This window comes from Macaca thibetana, chromosome 3 (genome assembly GCF_024542745.1).
Source record: "Macaca thibetana thibetana isolate TM-01 chromosome 3, ASM2454274v1, whole genome shotgun sequence".
NCBI classification, from domain to species: Eukaryota; Metazoa; Chordata; class Mammalia; order Primates; family Cercopithecidae; genus Macaca; species Macaca thibetana.
In genome coordinates, this window is record NC_065580.1 from 33,590,210 (window position 1) to 33,603,224 (window position 13,015).

Consider the following 13,015-nt stretch of genomic DNA (forward strand, 5'->3'; position numbering starts at 1 on the left):
TTTCAAAATTTTCAAGAAAGTAAATACAAGGAAAACTATACGTAGGAAAATCATTAAAAAATTAATGACGAGTAACTTGGTTGAGGGCAGTGACTCAAGCCTGTAATCCCAGCACTTTGGGAGGCCAAGGTGGGTGAATCGCTTGAGCCCAGGAATATGAGACCAGCCTGGGGAACATGGAAAATCCCCCAATCTACAAAGAAGGCAAAAATTAGCTGAGTGTGATAGCGCGTGCCTGTAGTCCCAGCTACTCAGGAGGTTGCTGTAGGAAGATCACTAGAGGCCGGGAGGCAGAGGCTGCAGTAAGCCAAGACAGCACCACTGCACTTCTGCCTGGGCAACAGGGCCAGACACTGTATCCAAAACATAAAAAAGGAAAACTTTAAAATATCCAGAGAAGGGGACAAAGACACATACTGTCAATCCATAATTCCATATCCTGAAACACATTCTGAAAAAAAGACAAAATACATTCTTAAATAAATTGTTCAAGATGTATAATGCTGCAGTAATTAAGGCATGCTAGTGTAAGTAGAGGACAGACAGACAGATAGAGCAAAATATAATAATGAGCCCAAAATTGCATCACCACTTGGAAAGAGTTAGTGAGTTTTGTGTGAAATTAAACCTCCATTTACCATAAGATATAGCAATCAATTATTTTTCTCGGTATTTAGCCAATGGAAATGAAAATATATGTTCAAATGAAGATCTGTATGTGGATTTTTATAGCAACTTTATAACCCAGAGCAAGAAACAATCCACATGTTCAAAACATGCATCGGTTACACATAAAATGATTAAAAAAATAAAATGAAAGACACTGCTAGCTACTGGCTGTAGGTGGGTGGATGAGTTTTACTGCAAAGCAGCAAGAGGAAACATTTTGTGTTGATGAAATGCTCCTTGTCTTGATTGGTGTGGCGGTTATATGACTGAAATCATTTGTTAAAATCCATTGAATTGTATTTTGTGAGTGAGTGAATTTTTACTGTATGTAAATTATACCACAATTAAACCTGATTTAGAAAATAGGGGTCTTTTAATTAATCAAATGAGCATTCGATTGAAGTAATTTAAGATTATGTAAAATAATTTCAGATTATAAGTTAGTTTAGAAAAGAGATTTGAGGATTTACTTGCCTTAAAATAATTGGATGACAACTTAGGGAAATTGAACACTCACTAGTTAGCTCCAAATTAATAAACTAAAACCTGTAAGTAGCAATCGCAAAAAGAGAGATTTTATTTCTATATAAGGAAAATGTCCCAACAATAACAGAATAGCTTATTCTATGAGTTAGTGAGTGCCTTATTAGTCAGCTAAGGAGAAGCTGGAGGTCCACCTATTTGAGATGAAGTAGATGGGTTTATTACATTGCTTGGAGAGGTTTTCTTAAGGATTCTTTGTAATTATAAGGTTCTCTGGTTTTATGCTGTAAGTCCATATGACTGGAATAGAAAACATGAGACAGTATTTCAATTTTTGTGAAATCAGAGTTTTATCTCCATCTTGAATTGTGCAGGTTCTGTCGGTTTTGACACAATATAAAATTATATTCTTTATAATTTACACAAAATGAATAAATAGACCAATATATTATTAAGTGCCACTTTGGTACTACAACAAATTTAGAATTTATAATATTTTCATAAAACCTGTTAATATTCTACTTTCTTTCTTCTCTAATACCATAAGTATCACCCCCAGGCAAATGTGTATATTTTCAAGCATAAATTTAATTCTTTGCATCTGTTTTAAAGATTGTTGGTTCTACCATGTAAAAGTTTTGTTTATAGGAAATATCATCATTGTAGTTTTAAACTGATTAATGTATTTATGTACTATATTATGTATTAAACATAGTTGTCTAAATCTTTTGTCACATTCCAGACACTGCATTTTCCTTAAAGTTAGAATGAAAAATATACCATCATTATTATGAGATTTTACTCTTCATGTTTAAGAGACAAACAATATTTGCTTAGAAAATAAGAGACGTTAACTTGTGAACAGCTGCTGCATCACACTATTTAGAATAGAATTACAAAATTGATTGGAAAATCTGTCTTATAAAAACTTTTCTATCAAAATACACAATGCCTAAAATAAAACAAAGATATGAAAAATAAACTACGCAGAAATGGAGGGGTTTTTTAACCAAAAATGCATGAAAATATAAATATTCAGATGTTAAATGGGAAAAAATATGCTGTTTATTTTCATTTCTAGCAACTTTTTAAAGTTTTGAATCAGTATGCTAGTTTTAAAAATTATTAAAATACATATCATTTAGTTATGAAAATGTTTGTGTTTGGATACCTCAAACAACATGGGATTTTAGAAACAGTGATCAAGAAGCTAGAGTTGATAGCAAGGAATGAAATGATATATTTAAGCTATCAAAAGAAGGGGCAGGAAAACAGAGTTCATAACACAGGAAGTCAAAATACAGCAGTCTTTGAAGACTTAGAAAGTTAAAGTGGCAATTGGTCATGTCTGAAAAAGAAATGAGCTAATGAAGACCAATGGGTTGAAGGTGCAGAAAGGGCTGCATGTTCTGAAGATAAATAGGCATGGAAGTGAGGCGAGAGGAGACAAGGTAAAGTGCACTGAATGAATGATAATGCCTGAATAGGTAGCATGTTGATTGCTGAAGTAGTTCACAGCACTATAGATGAAACCAAAAGGGTATTAAATCATTTAATGGCTTTCTATGAATTATAGAGAAGGCCCATTACTGTGGTATGTTGTTACATAAAACTACATGTTCCAGAAAAGAGATCCACAGCCTTCTGCAGCCTTCCTCAGGGATTTCTTTATCCATTTAGAATTCTCTCGTGTGAACCAGACCAAATATTAAGTGTCTCTCGGAGGAGTGACAAATCTTGTATTCTTCAGAATGGTGCAATAAAATTTAGCCACATACAGATGTATTGATTAATCACTGGATCTGTTAAATGTAAAAATCAAACTTAGAAGATGCAAATTTAGATGACCTACACCTTTTTTGCAAAATAAAAAAAGAAGAGCATTGAAGAATTAAACGTAACTGCTGAATCAGAGGAAAGAAAGTTTTCAGAACTAATCTTTTATATTTTTAGTATCTAAAATAAAGCACATATAACAGGAATTATACCTTCACATTTTTGAAATAAGCATTCATATATGAGTATATTGAATAGTACTAAATAGCAACTAAATTTATGCAAAGGAAATAGAAACTAACTACATATTGATTATGCATTAATGTCATTAGAAATGGTAATTCAGCTGAAATAACACCATATCACAGATTTAAGGTTTTGAATTTCAATTTAGGGCTCGCAAAGAAAATAATATAAAGTCATATATTTTACTTACTTGAAACCAAGAAGAGAAAATTAAATTTTGATAAACATAATTATTGTTATCTACATACTAGAAACTAATTAGTATGACTGGTTTTAAAATAGAAAATAATTTTGTGCTGATAAACATTGAGGATTAATTACTGAGATCAAACAACATAGATACTGGAACACTTGTCATTTTATTTTTGTAAATTAATCAGCAAACCAAAAAATGTTAATTGAGCAATAATGAGTTTTCTGGGAGCATACTAAATAATGAAGGAGATACAAAAGAAGAAAAATTTGCAATTCATATAATCAAAACCTCAATTGCTGGGTGACCACCATGACTTGTGATTCCCAAATCTTATCACACAGGTAAGAATATAAGCTCTATTACAATTTAATTTTGTGAGTTTTTCTTCTTGAAAAAAGCAAAATAGCTAGTATGCTTTTGTATGAGCTTAATTTTTGAAATAATCAGAATATAAATTTAAATCATATTAATTTTGGCTAATTTTGGTGAACTGGGATTTTCATTGAATTTGGTTAACTTTTGCGGAAAATCATTCCTATTTATGGAACCAGAAGGAGATGCCCAAGTGAAAATCTCTAGCCATTAATTTATTATACTTCAAAATATGTTAAACAAAGCTATTAAGCATAAGACAAGAAATAGGAAGCTGATAATTGTATATCTGAGAGAATTTTTAAATGCCTACATAGACTATTATGAAATATATTTTTGATTATTTTTCTTTTCCATTACTTTTCTTGTATATTTAATGCATACATACACTCATATATACATACATTATTTAATAAAACATTTCAAGGGTTTCAAAGAAACCTATAAATCGAATGTTTTTGGCATTCTAGCTAAACTATTTTTAAGTAATTGAACCACATTTTAAAAAATATTCTGGAGTAATGTATATACTTATAGTTAACTCTTTACCCAAATGTGATGCCAATATCAAAAACCAGATATGATAAGAGAGACATGATTTCTTGGAAATCTTAATTTTTGTCACATAGAACTTCAGATTTGTTTTAAATAAGATACCACTGATCTACCTAAGTTCCTTGATAAACTCTTCTCAATATTTATCTCTCCCATCAGAGTAAGCCAGCATATGGTTTTAGATGTATCATTCAACAACGTTCTTCTTTAAATATTCACAGTCTATAAACAATTTTAAATTACTGTAACAATATATATTTGTAAATCTAGAAATAATTTTGGTCATAACTTTATTTGAAATTAAACCAAAAATTGTCAAAAAATATTTTTCTTCAAAAGCGTTTTATAATTGAGAATAATTTCTTCAGATATAATTTCAAAGAAATTTAATTTTATGATTTTCAGGCCTCAGAACTTAATTCCTAAATATATTTTGGAAGTAAAGATAAATGAGCTTTTGAAACATGCAAAGACACCACTTATTTTAATGTTGATATCCTGTTATAACAGTAGACAGCAGAATTTTGTTCTTGCCATAATTTTAAACACTTAACTTGAAAATGCGTAAGCCCTCTTGAAGGAGAACCACAACCACTGCTCAGTGAAATAAAAGAGGACACAAACAAATGGAAGAACCTACCATGCTCATGGATAGGAAGAATCAATATCGTGAAAATGGCCATACTGCCCAAGGTAATTTATAGATTCAATGCCATCCCCATCAAGCAACCAATGACTTTCTTCACAGAACTGGAAAAAACTGTTTTAAAGTTCATATGGAACCAAAAAAGACCCCACATTGCCAAGACAATCCTAAGTCAAAAGGACAAAGCTGGAGGCATCACGCTACCTGACTTCAAACTATACTACAAGGCTACAGTAACCAAAACAGCATAGTACTGGTACCAAAACAGAGATATAGACCAATGGAACAGAACAGAGTCCTCAGAAATAATACCACACATCTATAGCCATCTGATCTTTGACAAACCTGAGAAAAACAAGAAATGGGGAAAGGATTCCCTATTTAATAAATGGTGCTGGGAAAATTGGCTAGCCATAAGTAGAAAGCTGAAACTGGATCCTTTCCTTACTCCTTATACGAAAATTAATTCAAGATGGATTAGAGACTTAAATGTTAGACCTAAAACCATAAAAACCCTAGAGGAAAACCTAGGCAATACCATTCAGGCCATGGGCATGGGCAAGGACTTCATCTCTAAAACACCAAAAGCAATGGCAACAAAAGCCAAAATTGACAAATGGGATCTCATTAAACTAAAGAGCTTCTGCACAGCAAAAGAAACTACCATCAGAATGAACAGGCAACCTACAGAATGGGAGAAAATTTTTGCAATCTACTCATCTGAGAAAGGGCTAATATCCAGAACCTACAAAAAACTCAAACAAATTTACTGGAAAAAACAAACAACCCTATCAAAAAGTGGTCAAAGGATATGAACAGACATTTCTCAAAAGAAGACGTTCATACAGCCAACAGACACATGAGAAAATGCTCATCAACACTGGCCATCAAAGAAATGCAAATCAAAACCACAATGAGATACCATCTCACACCAGTTAGAATGGCAATCATTAAAAAGTAGGAAACAACAGGTGCTGGAGAGGATGTGGAGAAATAGGAACACTTTTACACTGTTGGTGGGATTGTAAACTAGTTCAACCATTGTGGAAAACAGTATGGCAATTCCTCAAGGATCTAGAACTAGATGTACCATATGACCCAGCCATCCCATTACTGGGTATATACCCAAAGGATTATAAATCATGCTGCTATAAAGATACATGCACACGTATGTTTATTGTGGCACTATTCACAATAGCAAAGACTTGGAATCAACCCAAATGTCCATCAGTGACAGACTGGATTAAGAAAATGTGGCACATATACACCATAGAATACTATGCAGCCATAAAAAAGGATGAGTTCATGTCCTTTGTAGGGACATGGGTGCAGCTGGAAACCATTATTCTCAGCAAACTATCACAAGAACAGAAAACCAAACACCGCATGTTCTCACTCATAGGTTGGAAATGAACAATGAGATCACTTGGACGTGGGAAGGGGAACATCACACACTGGGGCCTATTGTGGAGAGCGGGGCGGGGGAGGGATGGCATTGGGAGTTATACCTGATGTAAATGACGAGTTGATGGGTGCTGATGAGTTGATGGGTGCTGACGAGTTGATGGGTGCTGACGAGTTGATGGGTGCAGCACACCAACATGGCACATGTATACATATGTAACAAACCTGCACCTTGTGTACATATACCCTATAACTTAAAGTATAATAAAAATTAAAATAAAATGCATAAGCCATTATTTCAATCTGATCTTTTTGTTTTTGTTTTTTTTCTCTGAGAAAAGTTTTCTTCTGTACTTTCTTATGCATGGTTTACTCTGCACAGGCTAGGCGTACCCTTTAACAATACCCAGTAGACCTATTAATTAGAAAGAAAAGAGGACATTTCTACCCCTCAAGGTGAAATAATAGTAATGAAGCAACAGTGACCTTTATTCTCTGAAACAACAACAAAAGTTCACTCAAAACAAAATAGCGTCAATTGTATATCTGTTAAAGAAACTGCATTTATTGTTTAAAAAAAATTGTTCTATAAAGAAATTCCAGACTCACATAATTTTAATACTAAATTCTACACAAACTTAAAGAAAAATACTAAACATGCACAAATTTCTCCAGATAATTAAAAAGAGATTTCCTAATGTGTTTCAAAATACTAGAATTATTCAGGACATTATAAGAAAATGAAACTACAAATCCATGTTCCTCATGAATATAGGTGCAAAAATTCTAAATAAATTATTAACAAATCATACCCAAAATTATATCATTACCCTATAGGGTTGTCCCAGGAGTGCAAGTTTGGTTTAATATTTGAAAGTTATTCAATCTAATTTACTATATAACAAATAAAAAGAAAAACCATATGATACTCTCAATAGACACAGAAAATTGTCTATTTCTCATTATAAGACAAAACAAAGGGAGCCAATAGAAATAACAATACATCTTTCAGCAAACGAGAAATGCAAGGATACTTCCTGAACCTGATAAAGGACATTTAAGAAAACCCTACAGCTAATCTCAAACTTAATTGTAAAAACTTAAACGCTCTTCTACTAAGATCAGGAATAAAATAAGGTAGTCCATCGTCATCATTGGGCTGGAGTTCCAGCCATTTAAAAAGACAAGAAAAAGAAAGAGAAGACAGAAACTGAAAAGGAAAAATGTAAAATCATCTTTATTCACAGAAAACATGACTGCCTATGTAGAAAATGTCATGGAATCTATAAAAATGCTATTAGAGTTCACGTGAGTTTAGGTTGAAGAAGACAAGATTCATACAAAAAAACTATTTATAGTCTTTATACTTGCAACAATCAGAAACAGAAATTAAGGAAGCAATATCATTATCAATAGAAACAAAATATTTTAAAAATATAAAAGTAGAGAAAAAGTGGCGCAGGAACTGTACACTGAAAATTGCGGTAACTGTGCTCACAGAAAGACCTCAATAAAAAGACAGATGTATTGTGTCATGAGTCCAAAGATTCATCATTTTTAAGACATAAATTATCCCAAATTGACCTATAGATTCAACATGAAACCCATAAAACTTCCAGCAGGATCTTTGTTTTAGAAATTGGCATTAGTGTTCTAAAATTAGAAATGGAAAGGATTTATTATAGCCAGAACAACTTTGAAAAAGAAAACAAAGTTCAAAAACTAACATTACCTGATTTTAATAATATTTTAAAGGTACAGTAATTAGCACACAGTAGTACTGGTACAAAGATAGACAAAAACATTAATGACACAGGGGGTCCTGAAACAGATTTATACACATACAGGTAACCAATTTTTAACACAGATTCAAAGGCAATTCAGAGAAGAAACGATAACCTTTCAAATAAATGATGCTGAAACAATACAGCATTCATAGGCTGAAAAAAAGTAAAAGCAAGGAAGAAAGGAAAAAAGGAAGGAAGGAAAAAGAATGAACTTTCATCCCAAATTAATTCATACCAATTGATCCTGGGAGGCGGAGGTTGCAGTGAGCAGAGATCACGCCACTGCACTCCAGCCTAAGTGACAAGGGTGAGACTCCATCTCAAAACAACAACAACAACAAAAACAACAACAACACTACCCAAATCTAAAAATTAAATGACTAAATAAAGAAACAACAAGCAAAAGCTTTGAACAGACATTTTACCATAGGAACACACTGATGGCAAATAAGCATGTGAAAAGATGATCAATTTCATTTATCCTTAGAGAAATGCAGACTAATCTCTAGCATCAGAAAGCAGATCAGTCTTTGCCTGATTACAGGTAAGTGGGGTGGGGATGGCTAAACTGGGGGGATTATGAAGGGGCGTGAGAAATTTATTGGGTTGAACTATATGTCCCTTGTGCTTACTGTGAGAATAGAATAGATTCATGAGTATACATATATGCCAAGACTTATCAAATTTAAATTTCCAAATATGCAGTTTATATAACTTGTACTCCAATAAAACCAATAAAAAATGTATACCGTCATCAATTTCCATTTGTCTGAACCTGTTGATCCTTTATTCTCCCATTTATAATATATTTTTAAGCTTCATTTTATGTGGTCTTCATATTTTTCTTCACAGTACATAAAATGGATATTACTTTGAAGAGAAATATTGACTACATAAACTATTTTGTGCTACATTATTGTTGAAGGGCATTGCTATCTTGTTCGGTTTTAACACTTTATTTTCTAGTCTTAACCAAAATATGAATGTGGAGTTGAAGCTCATTTTGAAAATGTTTAGCACTTCATATTTTATTCACTCCCTTCAGTTGCATGCTAGTATTTCTGCCAAACAAAAATAAAAGTAAGGAATTTTAAGCACATAGAATTTTTTTTAGATTACAGTGAAATTATGTCTTCTAGGCTAAGGTTAATGGTAATTAGCCTTTTAACTTTTTTCTATTTAGATATTATTGTTTTGCACAGTAAACTCACAACTTCCTTTTCCCTGTTATTAACATTGAAAAGATAAAGGAACTTTATTGTTGACTGAGAAATATCGAAAATGTACTGTTTTTTTATGAGCCATTGTTTATGTGCCAGGCCCATGTTGACATCAAAACACTCCTGTGATGGATAAAACTGCTCAAACATTACGTTTGATTTCTCAGTTTAGTCGTGCTTGATCCCTCAATCTTTTGCTAGTTTAATCATTCCTTCGTATTTATCCCTAGCTAATTAGGTAACTGCTCATCTTCTTTCTGAAAGTTTCTCTGGAATATTCCTATACATTATTCTTTCAAACTGTAAAACAAAGCTTAAAGTTTTATTTTCCCATGAACTCTTGGAATTCCTAAATTATCAAACTACTTGTTCATGTCTAACAATAATGTTATAAATCTCTTTCAGTATGAGGCATGTTAAAATATCTTGGCTTTGAAAGATACTTTAATGTATAAAATGGTAACATAGATATTTAAAGTTTCTGAGAAGCAAGGCACAATTAAATTGAATTGAATACTAGAAATGAAATTATAAACCTCAGTATTTTTGTCATGACCTGAGGTTTTACCATACTCATCTTGATCTATGAGACACACTGTGAGTGACAGGATAAAAATCACTTTTAGTGGACGTAACTACTCTAGAAAGAGTATTCCTCCACTCAACAATCTTCCTTGTATAACTCTCATGGCAAAGGCTATTGTGAAAATAAAGACAAATAAGTCACAGACAAAGGCAATTATAAAACACAATCTTTATAAATGAATTCCTCATTATCCAGGAATAAATTCTATAGGAAACCAAGAAGTAGCCTCGTTTCTCCCTAGTCCTCTCCCTTAAAACTGAAAATTCACTGGACTAAAAAAAGGAAGGTCCTGAAAGTCAGAGGAAGGAAGATCTGACTAGGGGCCTCAATACCTGAGACAAGTCAAAGAAAAATTGTGTGGGACTGCAGCTAGCTCTTCAATATGTTGATTTATTTTCATTGGGCTATATACCCAGCAGTGGGATTGCTAAAGCATATGGTAGTTCTGTTTTTAGGTATTGAGGAACCTCTCTACTGTTTTTTTTGTAGTGGTTGTACTGATTTACATTCTCGTCAATAGGATATGAGGGTTTCCCTTTCTCCACATTCTTGCCAACATTTATTATTTTTTGTCTTTTTCATAATAGCCATTTTAACTTGTGTGAGATAATATCTCATTGTGGTTTTGATTTGCATTTCCCTGATGATTAGTGAAGCTGAGCATTTTTTCATATGCCTGTGGGCTATTCGTATGTCTTCTTTTGAGAAATGTCTATCTAGATCTTTTTCCCAGTTTTAAATCAGGTTATTTGTTGTTTTGCTATTGAATTGTTTGAGTCCTTTGTATATTCTAGTTATTAATCTATGAATTAAAAATGTGCTACACACACAATGGAATGTTATTTAGTCATAAAAAAGAATAGAATCTTGTTATTTTCAGCAACATGGATGGAACTGATTAAGTGAAATAAGCCAGGTTTGCTAGCAAGAACCAAACTATAGGAGAATTGTGCTTTTGTTGCCTTATGACAAATTTCATTAGTATGCTAAGAATTATTCTGTCAACTGTTGTTGGTAGACATTTAATTAGATTTGTTTTTAAAAATCATAAGTGACAGGAAGACAGCTGCATATCTACCTTGAAAATGACATTCTATGTTTCCCTGTAAGCTAAACTACTGCTGTTGTCTGATAATTTTTACTCTTTTAAGGAGATCATTTGTAAGAACTAGACAAGTGATCAGCTTTGAGCCTATACTGACTTTAACAGGATTTTGGAAAGGCTGGGCAAGAGAACAAAGGGAAATTTATATCAGGGCTGAAAACTGGTCATGTGCTTATGATTTCTGCTGGTCTGTTGGACTTCTTTGTTATAACATTTATCTATCTTTTTCAAGAAAAAAGAAGTTTAGAAATACAAATACTACAGAGAAAGAAATAGCTGTGGTCCTGCCCATGTTGTTATTTAAAATTGGCACACTATATTTGTGTATATTTTTTTCTGATTCAAGTCAATGAGTTACTCTGGATACACTGGAATATTCACTTATTCATATTGGGTTACATATGTACAGTCTGTTATTTTAAAGGAAATGCACTGATGCTCTGGGAAATATATTGCTAGAGAGACAGATAGTAACAGAAAAATGAAGAAATATTTCAAAAAATTCCAGTGGTAAATGAAAACTTTATTATTTGCTAAGATGCCTTGGTACCAAATATTCCAATGTTAAGAGTGCAAATTTTATTCAAAATATTTAAATAATATGTATGATAAGTGTAATAAATCATGAACTCTAATAGACTCAAAGAAAAGGATATAAGGCACTGGTAGTATTGGTACCTTAGAAGCGTGATGTATGTGGGGACTATGATTTAGAAGACACCTATGGTAGGTTGAAATAGACAAAGCTTTGATTTGCTGAGACCACATTGCAGAGGTGAAGGTCAAAGTTGACCAGTTTGCTAGATTAAACATAGGAGGACAAAAATTCATGTTCATGTAAAGACTTACAAAAAAAAAAACAAACCCAAAACCCCAAAAACTGTATCTAAGCTTTTTAGAGCCAAGAGACAGGTCTATGGCCCTAAACAGCCTATCAAACAGTATACTGAATGGGAGCTTGCTTGTGACCACTGTTTCCTGCCCCTTATATTGGTCCCAAGCCAGAAAGATTCTTCTGTTGCTGAATTGCTTGGTTTAATTCAGCGTATTTTGAGGGTGACCAACAAAACATCCCTGGGGATATCTTAAAACTTTACGTTTTAAACACGTCCTTATTTGCAGTCAATTGTACTTCTTATAACCTCCTCTTTGAATTCAAAGCAGTTTCAACAGCTGTTTAAACAGCAGAGGAAATGAAGCTGCCTCAGTGATCTTACTACATGGATGAGAAGAGAACTGGGCAATTTCAGAACAGCAGCATCAGGAAATAAAGCCAGAGCTGAGCTGGATGTTCTTGCTCAGTTCCCTGTTGTACTCTTTCCAGTTAAGTCAATGGCTCCTTCTTTAGGAATTATTCCTCTTTGGGTAAGAGTCAGGCCTAGAGGTTTGGATACAGGGAGCACGGACAAATATGTTCCTCTCATGTTTTTCGTTTTGTTTTGTTTTTTTCCTCCCTGGAGATGCGTTTAGGGATTCATTCTCCCAACTTTATCTTCTTGCTGTCTTAACCCATTGGGCTTAACAATTGATCCTATAGTCAACCAGAGGTGAGGTTGTTTAGCAATATATAATAAAAGTAAGATTTTCACCTTCATGAAGTGGTTCTCCTCATCTCTAGTCATAGGGTTTTATCGTGAATGCTCTCAGTACCACTGATGGGAAGCTCAGCTTTTATCCCAAAGCCTCAATGCATTAGAGACAAAAGTAATCACACCCTAATCTAAATCTTACAGCAAATATATCCAGCCATGTGTTCTGAGCTGGCTCTGGGTGTTATGTGATGAATCCAAATGCCTACAAAAATTACTCCAAATGGTAAAATGTCAGCATTATTAAAAGATGCTAAATTTAAATACTGTTTACTTCCTCACATTATCACATTTCAGTTAAATTTAAATTCCATAAATGAGATCATTGTTCCTTTAAATATAATTGTAAAAATAACAACTAAAAGTGAGTCTGAAGACTTT